At 42.7% G+C, this 16428-nt stretch overlaps 1 protein-coding gene across 1 annotated transcript in view; it reads left to right on the top strand.

Annotated features, from left to right (window-relative positions):
* The first annotated feature begins 12511 nt into the window (after positions 1–12511).
* Positions 12512–16428, top strand: part of ATP6V0A4 (ATPase H+ transporting V0 subunit a4) — a 74878-nt gene continuing 70961 nt past the window's right edge. The window contains exon 1 of the mRNA XM_030214719.1: positions 12512–12752. The gene's annotated coding sequence lies outside the window, so the exon portion shown is untranslated. The remainder of the gene's footprint in view (positions 12753–16428) is intronic.

The raw sequence follows: 16428 nt of genomic DNA, 5'->3' as shown, positions 1-16428 counted from the left end.
ACTGGTCTCCAAAAGTATTTTTTTATGTGTATAGTTTTCAAAGTTCCACAATTGACACTGAATGTTGTTCTCCTGCATAGATTCTATCCCACCTTATAACCATTTATTATCATAGATAGCACTTAGCTTAAATGAAGTATTTTCCAGGGGAAGGTATTGTCCGACATAACGTCATGTTTCGCCGTATGGCTGCTTCGAGGATTTCTCCCCACCAACCTTCTCGGTATTATCTCATTCTTAACCGATATCGGTGGAACTTTGAAAACTATACACATAAAAAATAATTTTGGAGACCAGTGAGGATTGGAATGTGGGGATCAGAAAATACCCCATGATTCCATTAAGCTGAGGTCTTCTATCCTGATAAAATAAAAATGTTGTTTAGGTCTTTAAATATATACTTTTCTGTAATCTGCATCTGTAAACCTCTCAGGGGCAATTCTATAAAGATTGCTCAAATTTGGGTACCAAAATGCAGGGCACTGAGTGTGAATTATGTAACAGCACAGATTCTGTTAAAAAGTAGAAATAAGTCTGTGTTTGTACACCAATATGTGCATGCCCACTTACACCATGTAAAAAGCAGGTATAAATGTGAATTCCTAGTATTCTATGTGATCCCCCCACATTCTATCTATGGTGACTAAAGTTGCACATGCAAATCATACCCTGCATGCCCCTATGCTTCCTAGTGGAGGAGTAGCCTAGTGATTAGTGTAGCGGACTTTGATCCTGGGGAACTGGGTTCAATTCCCACTGCAGCGCCTTGTGACCCTGGGCAAGTCACTTAACCCTCCATTGTCCCAGGTACAAATAAGTACCTGTATATAATGTAAACCACTTTGAATGTTGTTGGAAAAACCACAGAAAGGCAGTATATTAAGTCCCATTCCCTTTCCCTTTCCATTCCACTGACCACAATCTTCTCCAGCTGCCTTCACCCTCACAATGTTACCTTGCTTTAACAGTTCAGATGTGGATGAACACTGAGGATCTCTAATTAGAAAATGGAAGTTATAAAAAACCTAAACTTAAATGGCTGCATGTGTGTGGATGTGTTTGAGTGACGTTTAGACGGTGACTCCAGCTGTGATGAACTAGGGCCGATACCATGCAGACTTGTATGGTCTGTGTCTCATATATGATAATCTGGTTTAGGATGGGCTGTAACGGGCTTAGACAGCAACTTTAGTTTACAGTCTGTTTCCCGCAAATAAGAAGACAAATAGGCTGGACTGGGCTTCGATGCCAACGCCAACAATTGGAACATAAGGATAGGGCCAGGCAGACTTCTATGGTCTATGTCCCAGAAATGCCAAAGAAAGACCATAAACAAGTATATAATATCACATTCATTGTTGATTTAATTATGAATTGATAATGAGCGTGACTATTGGGCAGACTGGACCGTTCAGGTTTTTATCTGCGGTCACCTACGATGTTACTATTAATCCTCTCTGCTCTCGGGCTGATGCGCAGACCTCAGCTCTGACACAGGCACAAGCATCAGATGTCACCTGACCTACTGGCGCGTGCATGTGGTGACCTCTTAGCACACAGTGCCAGTGAACCAGGGACAAGTCTTACATGTGTGCACCAGAGTGTTCCAACTTCTGTTCCTTCCTTGCCTACAGCTGCGGCTCGAACCCAGAGAGAGACTGAGAGAGCTGACTGTAATTTTTTTAATGTCATCAAATTCTTGCGGGAATGGGTGGGGACAGGTTAAGTTCTTGCGGGGATGGGTAAGATTCCAGCAGGGATGGGTAAGATTTCTGTCCCTGTGCAACTCTCTATTCCAGATAGCAGTACTAAGGATACAGAGTAGTATTTAAGTAGCAGGGTTTATATTCCAAGTAGTGCCTATCCAGACTTCGCGCCTTCTGTCTCGCTGCACCCTACGCCTGGAATAAACTTCCTGAGCCCCAACGTCTTGCCCCTTCCTTGGCCACCTTTAAATCTAGACCGAAAGCCCACCTCTTTAACATTGCTTTTGACTCGTAACCACTTGTAACCACTCGCCTCCACCTACCCTCCTCCTTCCTGTACACAATAATTGATTTGATTTGCTTACTTTATTTTTTGTCTATTAGATTGTAAGCTCTTTGAGCAGGGACTGTCTCTCTTCTATGTTTGTGCAGCACTGTGTACGCCTTGTAGCGCTATAGAAATGCTAAATAGTAGTAGTAGTTTTCTTTTTTGCTTTTAAATTCTCTCTATATAGATTTGGTTAGCCCAACCCCTATTGTTTTCTTTGTGTTGTAATCTAAGATTTAAATGATTTCTTATTCTTTCATAGGAAATATCTTTTAGTTCCTTGATTCTTCTTTTTTTATATATACTGTTTTTATTAACAAGAGTAACAGACAAAACATTTCCACCCATCCACTGTTCCTGCTCACCATTACATTGCTATTATTGAACAATATAACTGTTACATTTTCAAATGCTCTGTATTGGATTTACTTGTGTTGTTTGCTTAAAATGATAAATAAAGATTTTACAAAATTAGGACCCAAAAATATTTTCCCGATGAGCAGAACTTTCAAATGACTTTTCTGTCAGACTAACCTAATAAAACAAATGGAAGATATTATAAAAAGTGGAAATACTGTAGAATATTTTCTGTCCCTTCACTCGACATGCTTTCCATTCATTCATTTACCTTTTCTTGCCATCGGATTTGTTTTTCTTACTAACTTGAAAATACTGATTTTAGCCAACACTGCAATCATTCCAGTTTAAGTCTGGTATTGAAAATTCCTTCTGGTAACATGTAACCAGTTTGAGATGGAAACTTTATTGTTCGATAAACACAAGAACGTATGTCAGTGTGTGAAGGTGACCTTCAAGCAAGACTCACTATTTTAAAGAAAAAGACTGAATTATGTATAACTGAACATTTGATACCATTTTTGCACAAGTGAAAACATTTATATACTGTGTGTGTAGTATAAATATACAGGCTGATTCCTCAGAGGCTCCATGGGTCACCTCTATTTACAAGCACAAGCCAATGGCTTCACGTCAAGCATTCCTACCCTCTCAGCACACTCTTTCTGTCTTCCCCACCTGAACCAACTCAACCTGCCTTCCCTTTCCCCCCCCCCCCCCCCCCCCCCTCCTACCCATTTATCTTCCTTCTGCTGGGCCTCTCTCCATAAATATAGAAGGAAGACAAAGAACATTGATTACAGAGCATTGTTAATAGAGGCACCATTATCAACATAAGAATAGCCATACTGGGTCAGACCTATGCATCATCTGGCCCGTTATCCTGTTTCCAACAGTGGCCAATCCAGGTCACAAGTACCTGGCAGAAACCCAAATAGTAGCAACATTCTATGCTACCAATCTCGGGGCAAGCAGTGGCTTCCCCATGTCTGTCTCAATAGCAGACTATGGACTTTTCCTCCAGGAACTTTCCAAACCTTTTAAAACCCAGATATGCTAACCGCTGTTACCACATTCTCCGGCAAAGAGTTCCAGAGCTTAACTATTCGTTGAGTGAAAAATATTTCCTCCTATTTGTTTTAAAAGTGTTTCCATGGCTATAGAAGGGCAGATGGAAACTCACTAAGAACAAGGATATGCAACTGGAGAACAGAAAATGGGGGGGGGGGGGGGGGGGGGGAAGAAAGTTACATCAGGATTAGCAATTTATTTCATTTATTTGGTTATTTATTTACTTACTTTTATATAGCTCATTATCTGAAACTGCCCTATGCAGTGTGCAAAACAAGCATAACAAGACCTTCCAGCTCCGCCTCACCTTCAAACGTGCATTTGCACAAATGAGTTTACAACCCTCTCTTAAAATTACCCAGCTCCATTTCATTCCTCAATGCAGCAGGAAGTGCATTCCACCACCATGGCATCTGAACAGAAAAAGATCAATCCCAGTGACAGAGCTTTCTCATCAAATATACACTTAAGGGCTATTGTATGGACCAGATGGTAATTTCATTTTGTACGCGTGTCCAGTAGGCACACCGACGGTGTGGCATTAACTGGGTGGTAATCAGCATTGTACGTGCACTGACGATTATCGCCCGGTTAACGTGTGAGACCTTACCGCCTAAGTGAATGGGTGGCAGTAAGGTCTCAGGCCCAAAATGGATGTGTACCAATTTTCATTTTGCTGCACATCTATTTTCTGCCAAAATAAAGCCTTTTTTGAAGGTGTGCTGATAAATGGACCTCTGCGCGTCCAATACATGTGTCTACAACAGCGCAGGCCATTTCGGCGTACCTTAGCAAAAGGACCCCTCAAAGAGTAGCAAGATTCCGGAATCCCAAAGACTACTACTACTTATCATTTCTATAGCGCTACTAGACGTATGCAGCACTGTGCACTGAACATTTACAAGGCAGTCCCTGCTCAACAGAGCTTACAATCTAATCAAGACAAGCAAACAGGACAACTAAGGGATAAGGGAATTACCAGTGGCGTTCCATGCTTGGCTGACACCCGGGGCGGATGGCCGCTGCGCAAACCCACCCCCCTGGGTGCAGTGCAACACGGCGCCCCCCAGCCTGGAACGGCACCCCCCTTGGCGTCAGCACCCCCCTTGGTGTGGACCCTAACCCCCCCCCCGGCACAGCGCCTCTCACTCCCCCCGACAGTCCCCACCTGCCTACCAGCTGAGCTCCGGCCGGCACCTCCAATCTGCAGCGCTGCTGACTTTAAATGAAGAAAACCGTCTCGTCGTTGGCCCTTCACTCACTGAGTCCTGCCCTCGAGGAAATAGGAAGTTATATCAGAGGGCGGGACTCAGTAGTGAAGGGCCAACGACGAGACGGTTTTCTTCATTTAAAGTCAGCAGCAGCGCTGCAGATTGGAGGTGCCGGCCGGAGCTCAGCTGGTAGGCAGGTGGGGACTGTCAGGGGGAGTGAGAGGCGCTGCGCCGGGCGGGGTGGACGGAGCACCCCCACCCATTGACACCCGGGGCAGACTGCCCCCACTGCCCCGCCCTTGCTACGCCACTGGGAATTACTTAAAGTCGGAATGATAAAACAGACATGTGTACTGAACAAGTGAATAGGAGTTAGGAGTTAAAAGCAGCTTTGAAACGTGGGGCTTTTAGTATAAATTTGAAAACAGCCAGAGCTGGAGCTTGACATACTGATTTGGGAAGTCTATTCCAGGCCTATGGTGCAGCAAGATAAAAGGAGCTGAGTCTGGAGTTAATTAGTGCCAATTAACATCAATAATTGCTAACAGCTCATTAACTAATTAGTTTGTGCGTGGATCTGGGATCAGCACCCAAATTTGGCAAAACTTTATAGAATCTGGGGGTTAGGGGGCAATTCTATAAAGGTCCCCATTTGGGCGCCAGAAATCTGAGGCTAAACTAGCATTCTACAACAGCAAACTTACATTCCAAAGCCATTAGAGTATAGTAGCACAGGTTGTGAATGACATGCCAAAATTTAGGAACAACCACATACGCCTACTCAATGGTAGAGGCCTAAATGTAGCAGTTGTACATATAAATAGAAAGCGCAGGTGAGAATCATCAGAATGCTCATGACACACTCTTACCCTTCCCACTTATTCTATTCTATTCAAGGTATTTATATCCCGCTAATATCAATACTGAATCTAAGTGGGTTACATAAATTCAAAGACATACCTTTGAAATCAATGAAGTCCTACAGAATAATTCATTCAAGTACTTATTAAAAAGATACATTTTCAATCCTTTACGGAACCACAGATAACCAAAAATTGTCCGAATTTGTACAAGTAAGGAATTCCACAATTTACTAGCTTGGAAAATAAAAAAAAATCCATCATGAAATTTCTTGTACCGCACTTTTTCAACATATGGAAATCCCAACTGTAAAGTTGAATGAAAATGGGAATTCACTCTGAAAACTGGATAATCCATCTACTGTGGGAGAAGAGAGGAACAACGCAAGGTGTCTTGAAAGATATCTGTGCAGAAATTGGTAGCCAAAGTATGCTTCTTAACAAAGGTGTCACATGATCATAACGAGAGCAGCCATAGATCATTTTGGCTGCAGTATTTTGCAATAATTGCAGCCTTTTAATTAATCTTGAACTTAGTCCTACATATAAATACTACAGTAGTCCAACTGAGGTAACACAATAGCTTGAACCAACATGTGAAAGTGTTCAGTAAAAAAAGAGATCTTATTGCTCTCAATTGTTGCAATTTAAAAAATAACTTCTTACTCCTGCATGTACCAGCAAATTAGTGTCAAGTAGTGATAGTTAAGGTCAATTATTGATTGTGCCAATTAAGATCCAATTATATAATTAAGTTACACCTGTAAGTGGCACTAGGCTATAAATATATTAGATTTACGCATGCAACTGACATTGCTGCCTGGATGTCTCAGCGCCATCTGAAACTAAACATGACCAAGACTGAGCTTCTCATCTTTCCCCCTAATCCAACCTCTCCTCCTCCCCCATTCTCTATTTCTGTGGATAACACTCTCATCCTTCCTGTCTCATCAGCTCCTAACCTTGGGGTCATCTTCGACTCCTCCCTCTCCTTCTCTGCACATATTGCTAAAATCTGTCGTTTCTTTCTCTATAATATCAGCAAAATTCACCCTTTCCTTTCTGAGCACACTACCAGAACCCTCATCCACACTCTTATTCTTGTGATAATGTGCAGGGCCTTAGGACAAATCCATTTGGAGGCACAAACTCATGAGATCTAATTTAAAGGAGTTAAGATCATTGCAATCTTGTAAACCCTCTATATGACGTGCCAATTCAACCACATGTCTTGACTGAAAGAGCTTCCAAACTGGGCAGTAACCCGGTGACACATTTTCTATTTGGACAGGTCCAACACTGGCTTTGAAATAATCCCTAGATGCCAGGATTTTCTGATAAATGTGAAAGTTTCTTCTGCTCAGGTTGAAAGATTCCTGTGCATAAAAGCTAACCATTGATATTGAACTGTATATTTAACTTATACCTTTTCAGTATTAGCTCAAGGTGAACCACATTCTAGGTATATCCCTGTCCCTAGAAGACTTACAGTCTAAGTTTGTACTTGAGGTTAAGAGGGTTAAGTGACTCACTCAAGATCACAAGGAGCAGCAGTGGGATTTATCCAGATGTCCCTTATTATCAGCTCAGCACTTTACCTGATTAACCCCCTCCACAGCTCATGAATGAGAAGTTAATAGCTGCACTTTGCATTGGTAAATTATTTCATGGTTTTGATGCAAGCAAAAGCTTTTCTAAAGCTGGAGTGCCTGATGTTGGCGATGCATCTGTCTGTTTGTCTGTGCATTCATCCACATTAGCTCTTGTGTGCTTGTATGGCTGAACAGCAAATAAAGGAGAGGCCAGACATCAACACAATGCTAGTGAGAAAACTAGAGTGCCAGCCAGAGTTTCCAAGCCCAATCAGCTGAAACTGGAAAACTCATGTCTAAATCCGTCCATTTGAAACTACACAAGTATTTTATAAAAGGCAATTCTGCACAATTAGAGGTGCAAAAGTGGGCACACCAGGCGTTATTCTATAAGATTGTGCAGTGGCGTATCAAGGGTGGTGCGTGCGGTCCACCCCGGGTGCAGGCAGCAAGGAGGTGCAATAAGCAGTCGCACAGCTGTCGGCTCTGCTGTTCCCTGTGCTCCTGAAAGACATCAGAGGGGCAGGAGACTGGCAGAGCCAACAGCTATGCAATTGCTCAGTGCACACCCTTGCTTAGAGAGAGGGTGGTCATGGGGGTTGATGTGCCCAGAGGAGGGGATGCTCCGTCCCAGGTGACAACCAAGCTAGGTACTCCACTGAGGTTGCGCCTAAGATCTATAGCACATAACTGCAAGGGGGTCATATACATGGGAGGCGCATGGGTGGGCTATAGGCATGTCTCCAATTTACACGTATAACATATAGAATCTATCAATTATGCATCTCACATGGCATACTTACGTGTATCCAGGTTTCCCTGCCATTGACCTGGTGTAAACGGTCAAACCTAAACCAAAGCGCACCAATGCCAACTTATGTTAGTATTCTATAACAGAATCTTAGCACCCACAAGGTGCGTCTGTTGCGTATACACCCTCTGTCCCCTCAGAGTCAGTATGGATGCCAGAGATAAGGCTTGGAATGCACTGAAAGCACCAGAATGAGGTTTGGAATGCATCAAGAGAGGCTATTGGAGCACCAGAATGAGGCTTGGAATACACAGAGATGCAGCTGGTTGAAAGTGCCTAAGATGGGGCGTCAAGTTGTAGAGTTGCTCATTAGCCTTTCTAAAATATGTATAGCACCACTGAATATACACGTTGAAATAGCACCACACACAACAGAAAATGTCATTTTAGAAATGTACATGTTAAAAAAAAGGAGCAGTGTCACAAGAGGGCATAAACGGCCAAGGGGATGTAGACTTCTTTATGACAATGTTGCTACATATATGGGTAGCGCCACCATTTATAGGATCCCCTTATAAAACTGCATTAGAAAAATTAAGTATTTCTAAAGACATGGAGCAGAGCTGGCAACAGCCCTTTTACTAGCAAAGAAATGTGGAGAAGAAGGAGGAATTAAAATACAAGCTGATGCACGTCACTACCTTCTCTTACAAGAGCACGCAGTTATGGAATGCATTACCTACAAACTTGAAAGCAATCAAAGAAACAACTATCTTTCGAAAATCTCTGAAAACATTCTTCTTCAACAAGGCTTACAATGAGAACCTATAACCTCACTAAGCCACCTCATCAACCCACGCAATTTTGAATGCCCACCTTCTGTAATTACCCTAAGAAATCTTTTCCTTCTTCCCTCCTCCCTCCTTAATCGCTACACAATACTAACTGTGACAATGTTAACAAATCTATGTAAGCCACATTGAGCCTGCAAATAGGTGGGGGAATGTGGGATACAAATGCAATCAATCAATCAATAATACCATGTACTTCATCTGGTGTAAGCATCTTTGTCACTAATGTAGAAATTTTCCAGGGATACTTAAACTGTTGATGGTGTGTATTCACACTTAAATATGAGTTAGAAGGGAAACGTGGGTATGGCAACATAGACTGGGCAAAATCTTAATAGCTAAGCGGTTTCATCCCACTGTGTCTATAGACTTAGAGTACCATGTTTTTGAGAAAAAAAAAGACTAGAAGTCTGCAGATACCTTTGGGGAACATGAACTGGTTGAATCAGTCAAACTAATAACCTAGTCACTCAGTTCCAGAAAGCAGAACTTTTGGCTCGTCCTGATTTTTAATTTACATCTCACAGCGTGGTGGTACAGAATTTGATTCTACCCATCAAACTCAGGATAGCAGGCAGTGGCGTAGCCACAGGTGAGCCTGAGTGGGCTGGGGCCCACCCACTTAGAGCTCAGGCCCACCCAAGAGTTGCACACGTTTAGCAGTAGCTGGTGGGGATCTCAAGCTCCGCCAGCTGAAGACTTTCCCCTTATGTTAATGAAAATGCTACTCTCCATGATACCGGCACCTGTGCATGCTCAGTTTTCAGCGCATGCCTGCTGCAGACTGCCAAGGTGGAAAGAAGCATTTTCTTGCCAGCTGAGATATATTTTTGGTGGTGGTTGTGGGGGGGGGGGGGGGGGGGGGGGGGGAGAGAGAACACTTGGCGCCCACCCATTTCTTGCCTAGGCGCACCCAAAATCTGTTGTCTGGCTACGCCCTGCAGGTACCAGAATGCAGTAGGAGAAATCCAGGCCTGGGCTAAAATCTCCCTTTGAGAACAGAGTAACATGGCACCACGAGCTTTTATTCACAACTGCCCAAGGATTATTTCCTTTACATATCTGCTTCCAACTTGCTTTAGTCCAGTCATTGCTGGGGGGGGGGGGGCACCTATCAGGGCTCTGTCTGGAACCTTGAAATCAAGGGCTTTGGAGTCCACCACCATTGTGGAAGTGTACGCTGCTTCAACAACACGCCAAGCTCTGGCCAACCCTGGGAGTAGAAAACCTAGGGGGCATTCGTACAACTAGGTGCCTGCAGGATGCTGAGCGCTAATTTCATAACAGCATCTTATCACCAAGATTCCATGATAGAATACTAGTGTAAGTCAGTATCTTCCTGCCTATATTAGGGAGGCCCATTTATGCCATGTCAACAGTAGGAGTAAATGAACATGCCTAGATGAGGCACTTTAGCACATAACTTAAGTGTTGATCCTGCCCTTGCCCTGACCTTATAAATTTCCCCTTCCGTTTATGCATTAATCCCTGGATTTTATAAAGGTCGCTCAAATTTGTGTGTCCAAAATTGAGCCCAGATCAGTTGCCAAAATAATTAGTTTATGGGCACCAATGATTTAATTATTGGAGCCAGTGGCAGCTCTACCACTAGGCCTCCTGAGGAAGGGGGCCTCAGGTGACACTCTGGCATCCACCCCCACACTTGCCATGCTCTGGCATCGTACCTCACCCTTCCTTCCCTGAATTTACCTTCTTTTCTGGCTTTCCAAAAGTCAGGGTGGCAGCGGTTCCCATACACTGTCCTGCTGCCGACCCGTTCTCTTTTATGGCCTGCCTCTCTGATGTACTTCTTGTTTCTTCGGAGGCAGGGTGGGTCATAGAGAGAAGGGGCCGGGTCTGGCAGCAGGGCAGTGTATGAGAATCGCTGCTGCCTTGACTTTTGTAAAGCTAGGAAAGAAGGTAAATTCGGGGAAGGGGAGAGATGTCAGACTTGGGGGGTGTAGCGGAGCTGGGGGGTGGAGTGGAGCAGAGCTGGAGGTGGAGCTAAGCCAGGCCGGTGCTGCAGATCATCCCCTCGCCTCAGGCAGCAGACTGTCTTGGGCCACCCCTGATTAGAGTTAACAAGGACTTAATTGGCACAAATTATGATTTAGTTGCCGATCTGGCTACACGCTATTCTGTAACAATGGATTCCGAAATTGGATCACACAAAACACAAAAGGGGATGCAACTATAAGAGGGGCATAGGTAGGTCGGGGCATTCATAAAAGATGCACACAGTGTTACAGAATAGCGGGGGATCTGCGCACAAGGATTTACACCAGGTTTCATCTGTCGAATGTCTCGCGCCCAAAATTGAGCATCGAATTCTAGAAATGACACCTAAAAAATCAGCACTGAAAAAAATAGTGCTTAGTGTTATTGTATAAACCACACTTACAGTTAGAGCTTAGCACTAGGAACTGTGACTACATTTAGGTGTGACCATTTACACCAGTGAAAACCTGGTGTAAACCCTCCTGCGTAAAGTAGGCGCAGATTCTGCTAATTCTATAACGATGTGCATAAATTTTAAGAATGCCTCCAACCTGCCTATGCCCCTCCCATGGCCACACCACCTTTTTGATCCATGCACTAGAATTTACGTGCATCTCCTTATAGAATACACCTAAAAAGATGTGCTCGTAAATTCTAATTATTGCCGATAATTGGCTTGTTAATCAATTGTTGCATGCACAAATTGGACACGCACACAAATTTGTGCATGCAACTCAAAGTGCCATACATGGAATCTGGGAGTTTTAAGCTTGCAAATGGTGCTTAAATTTAGCTGTTGGATTATACAATGAGGGAGGCTAAGTGGGGAATTGAAACCATGTCTTTCCACCTGCTGATACATAGCACTGCTAGTGAGCCATCAGGCTGGCCAAGCCCATGCTTTCTAATGTGTTCTATTCAGTAGATGTGAACATAGTCAAGACTACAGTGTAGTACATTTAAAACAAATCGGAGAAAATGTTTCTTCACCCAACACGTAATTAAACTCTGCAATTCGTTGCCGGAGAACGTGGTGAAGGCGGTTAGCTTGGCAGAGTTTAAAAAGGGTTTGGACGGTTTCCTAAAGGACAAGTCCATAGACCGCTACTAAATGGACTTGGGAAAAATTCACAATTTCGGGAATAACATGTATAGAATGTACGTTTGGGAAGCTGCCAGGTGCCCTTGACCCGGATTGGCCGTTGTCGGGGACAGGATGCTGGGCTTGATGGGCCTTTGGTCTTTTCCCAGTATGGCATTACTTATGTACTTATATGTGAGAACACACAGTTCTGAATAAGTTCCTTAGAGCTGTTGACATTCAAATGTCCTTAATGTGAATGGCTGTAAATGAATGGTGTTTGTAGTAGGCTTGCAGGGCTCACACAGCAATCTTTTTCTTCCCTCTGTTTTTCAGAATTGAAGTTATTACCATGGCATAGAAAACGATGAGAGAAATAAAGGAGTATTTAGAGTATTAAGCTAATATAGGGATACTGTATTCACCTTTTAGATTATCACGGGGATAAATCTAATGTCAGGCAAGGTGACTTTTTTTTTAATGACTTTTTATGATTTGTTTACTTTAAATTTCAGGGCAATGAATTAGCATGGAAATCAGTTCTTGTGCAAGCAAGCATAGGTAATTTGTTATGAATTACAACATATGGTTTGCTGACACAACACAGGCCAGTTCTGGCCTAACCTGTACATGTCCGAGATCACATACACCAAAGACCGAGACAAATCCAGAGAGCTCCTGACTCACTCTGGCTCACTGCTTAGACAGAAGGGCTTATACTTATAGATTTCGACTAAGACAAGGGCTTTTACCTCTGGTCCTGACCAGCTCGGCCCTCGTTCTCTCTTAAAGCAATAGCAACAACAAAAATCTGCCAATGGCATTATTGTAGCAAGAAACTCCAGTCATTGCTTTGCTGCTTGACTGAACAGTTCAGTTATATCATCCCTGCTCCACACGCCAACAGAAAGCAAGAGGCAGGTGTGTGAAAGAACAGGTAGATAAGGTAAGAAGCTAATATTCATACACTTTTCAAGGCTCTTGCATTCATTTTGAGTTCAATGTTGTAAGCTGTACCACAGGAACAGAATTATTCCTAGGTTGCAAAAGATTGGCAGCGATAATTTTACCAGACTTGGCAAATATTTTTGACCTTGCAGCTGTTTATAAGACAATTCTATAAGCAAGGCATGGAAGAGTAGCCTAACGGATAGTACAGTGGGCTGTCACTCAGCTCTCCATTACCCCTGGTTCAAAAAAAAAAAAAGAAAAAAAGAACTTAGATTCTGAGCCCAGTAGGAACAAGGAAGTACCTGCATATACCCCTGCATTCTATAAACAGTGACTAAAGTTGTACGTGCAGCCTAATTGCTTAACAAGCTAATTGGCGCTGGCAATTGGCCACTAGCAAGCAATTATTGGCACTAAATACAATTTAGTTCACGCTTTCCAAAAATACTAGGACTAGGGGGCATGCGATGAAGCTACAATGTAGTAAATTTAAAACGAATTGGAGAAAATGTTTCTTCACTCAACGTGTAGTTAAACTCTGGAATTCGTTGCCAGAGAATGTGGTAAAGGTGGTTAGCTTAGCGGAGTTTAAAAAAACGTTTGGCCGGCTTCCTAAAGGAAAAGTCCATAGACTTATTAAATGAACTTGGGGAAAATCCACTATTTCTGGGATAAGCAGTATAAAATGTATTGTACATTTTTGGGATCTTGCCAGGTATTTGTGCCCTGGATTGGCCACTGTTGGAAACAGGATGCTGGGCTTGCTGGACCTTTGGTCTTTCCCAGTATGGCAATACTTATGTACGTGTGCATCTTTCTAAGCATTTTCTGTAAAGTGGTGCACGTAAATTCTAATACATGGATCACAAAAGGGGATGTGGCCATGGGAGGGGTGCAGGGCATTCCTAAAAATGACATGCATTGTTATAGAATAAGCTCAATCTGTGCCTAACTTATGTGTGGGCATTTACACTAGACTTTAGTTGATGTAAATGGTCGTGCCTAAATTTTAGTCAGGTACTACACGTATTCTGCAAACTGCACCTAACTTTAGGCAAGGTTTATAGAATAGTGCTAAGCATGGCTTTTTCGGTGTCCTTATAGAATCTAGTCCGCAATGTGAACGACACTGTGTATGTCTAGTAGTGCTATAAAAATGAAAAATTGTAACATTTTGGTAACAAGAATTCACATAAATGATCAGAGTAATTGCATATACTCACACATGACAGGTGTAACTGGTTATCCCTAAACTTTGGTGGCCCTTTTCCAAAGGTACACTAAAAAGTGGCCTGTGGAAGTGTGGGCGCATGTATTGGACGTACACTGGACCATTTCTCCACCACGCCTAGAAAAAGGGGGAGGGGTTTGGGCCAGGAAATGGATATGCGGCAAAATTAAAACCAGCGCATGTCTATTTACAGCCTGAGCCCTTGACGCCACCCATTGACTTTGTGGTAAGGGCTCACGTGTTACCTGTGCGGTGACCATCCAGCGTGCCAACTGCCGATTACCACCAGGAACGCCCCCAACGTAGAAAATAGAAAATTATTTTCTACTGTGAGTTTCATTGTGTGCCAAACTTGGAATTACCTCAAGGCGCACATGCTAGCTGGGCGGTAATGCCAAACTGACATGCACTGCATGCACGGAGACCCTTATGTGCCATTGCAAAAGAGCCACTGTATATGCACAAATCTGACATGTTGCGGAGTATTCGATATAGGCATCTAGTTTCCTTTATAGAATAGGTTCCAGATAGGTGCTTTTTTAGTGTCTAAATGTAGGTTCCCCCTTATAGACTTGCCCTCTATATGGGCAGTTAATCCATGCTTTCCTTGTAGCTATGAGGAAGACACAATTGTATGAAATGAGTAGAAGAGTGACGAGGTGTATATTAGGGATGAGCCAAGACTGTCAAAATGTTTGGTTAGTTTTCCTTTTAAGCAAAGTTTTTTCCAGTTTTTATGTGATTTTTGTTTTTAAAACCATTTTTGACTTGTGCATGCATTGTAAGCATGTAAGAATTAAATGCAGTGGAAAAATGTAGCTTGTGAAGCAACATTAGGGCTGACACCAAATGTTCATTTCAGGTTTGTGTGTCTAGTTTCCTGTCCTGTTGGATTTGAAATAAAATATCATATTTATTCCTCCATTTCAAATACATTTGATGTGGATCAAAACCCTATGCATGAAATACAGTGTCCTGACCCTGCTTAGAAGGTTAGAAATGTCTGAGTTAAAAAGAAGCTTCTTAACTGTAGTTTGATGTCTGTAGGACCTCTCAATAATTATTTCTGGATAACGCATATTTTCATTTTCATTTTTTTCTCTCATCTGCTTATGAGGACCAGTGCAAGGATACTGGGTTCTCTAGGCAAGGAAGCCTTGTGCCTGTCTTGCTAATCCTGACTTACTTACCACTCTCCCTCAAGTTTGGCACTGAAAGCATGTTCAAAACATGTAGTTTCAAGGTCAGCCTTAAGGAAGAGGGGGAAGAGTGACGGGGAACTGCAGTAAAGGCTCCCATCACCCTGTCCCATCAACTCTGTTCAATCTTCAGCTGCTGGAGTGTTGGGATCCCGGCCAACCAAGTTCCACCCAGCCGGCTCTTGTGGCTGTTTCGTTGCCCCTCCCCAAATTCTGGTACCCTAGATGACTGCCTAGACTTGCTTAGTAGTAGACACTGCCCTGCTGCTTATGGAACTACATTTTAATATCATGGAAATCATAAAAATATTCCAGTTTTAGAGAAAAAAATATTTAGAACTTTAAGTATAAAGTATATGACTCATGTTATACCAATAGGTGTAAAGGTCAGGCTCTATGTATCTTTATGATATCTATCTAATACAAATATATTTGTTTTGCTAGATCTTGAATTACAGGTCAACTAATTCATTAATCATTTGTATGGGTGTCCTGGCTGCTGATATATACCAATAACTCTTATGTGCTAAAATTGTGTGGGTCTAGAGGCTACAGTTTCCCAGATTCTCAAATAAATGGGAGACTTGCTTGTTTGTTTTTTAATCTGAAGACTCGTTATTGACTGGTGAATCCCAAGGAGATTTTAGTCAGAGAGTGTGGCACTGAGAGAATGAGAAAACCAAACTCCCCATTCTCTGAAGAAGGTTGGGACTAGGAGTTTTAGGTTTCAGGTTTATTCAAACTTGATATACCACCCTAGAGAAAATATCTTTCAGGGTGGTTTACATAATATAAAAACTATAAGAGAAAGAATTGTAGAGAGAGAAAGAATAAAGATCAGAGTTAGGTAGGGAACTCCATTTGTAGATAGTACAGCTATAGAGTACATAAGTAATGCCACACTGGGAAAAGACCAAGGGTCCATCGAGCCCAGCATCCTGTCCACGACAGCGGCCAATCCAGGCCAAGGGCACCTGACGAGCTTCCCAAACGTACAAACATTCTATACATGTTATTCCTGGTATTGTGGATTTTTCCCAAGTCCATTTAGTAGTGGTTTATGGACTTGTCCTTTAGGAAACCATCTAACCCCTTTTTAAACTCTGCTAAGCTAACTGCCTTCACCACGTTCTCTGGCAACGAATTCCAGAGTTTAATTATGCATTGGGTAAAGAAACATTTTCTCAGATTTGTTTCAAATTTACTACACTGTAGTTTCATCGCATGCCCCCTAGTCCTAG

The sequence above is a fragment of the Microcaecilia unicolor genome, chromosome 9, assembly GCF_901765095.1.
Source record: "Microcaecilia unicolor chromosome 9, aMicUni1.1, whole genome shotgun sequence".
NCBI lineage: Eukaryota > Metazoa > Chordata > Amphibia > Gymnophiona > Siphonopidae > Microcaecilia > Microcaecilia unicolor.
The sequence above is the reverse complement of the archived record's forward strand: the minus strand, read 5'-3'. Positions and strand labels throughout refer to the sequence as shown.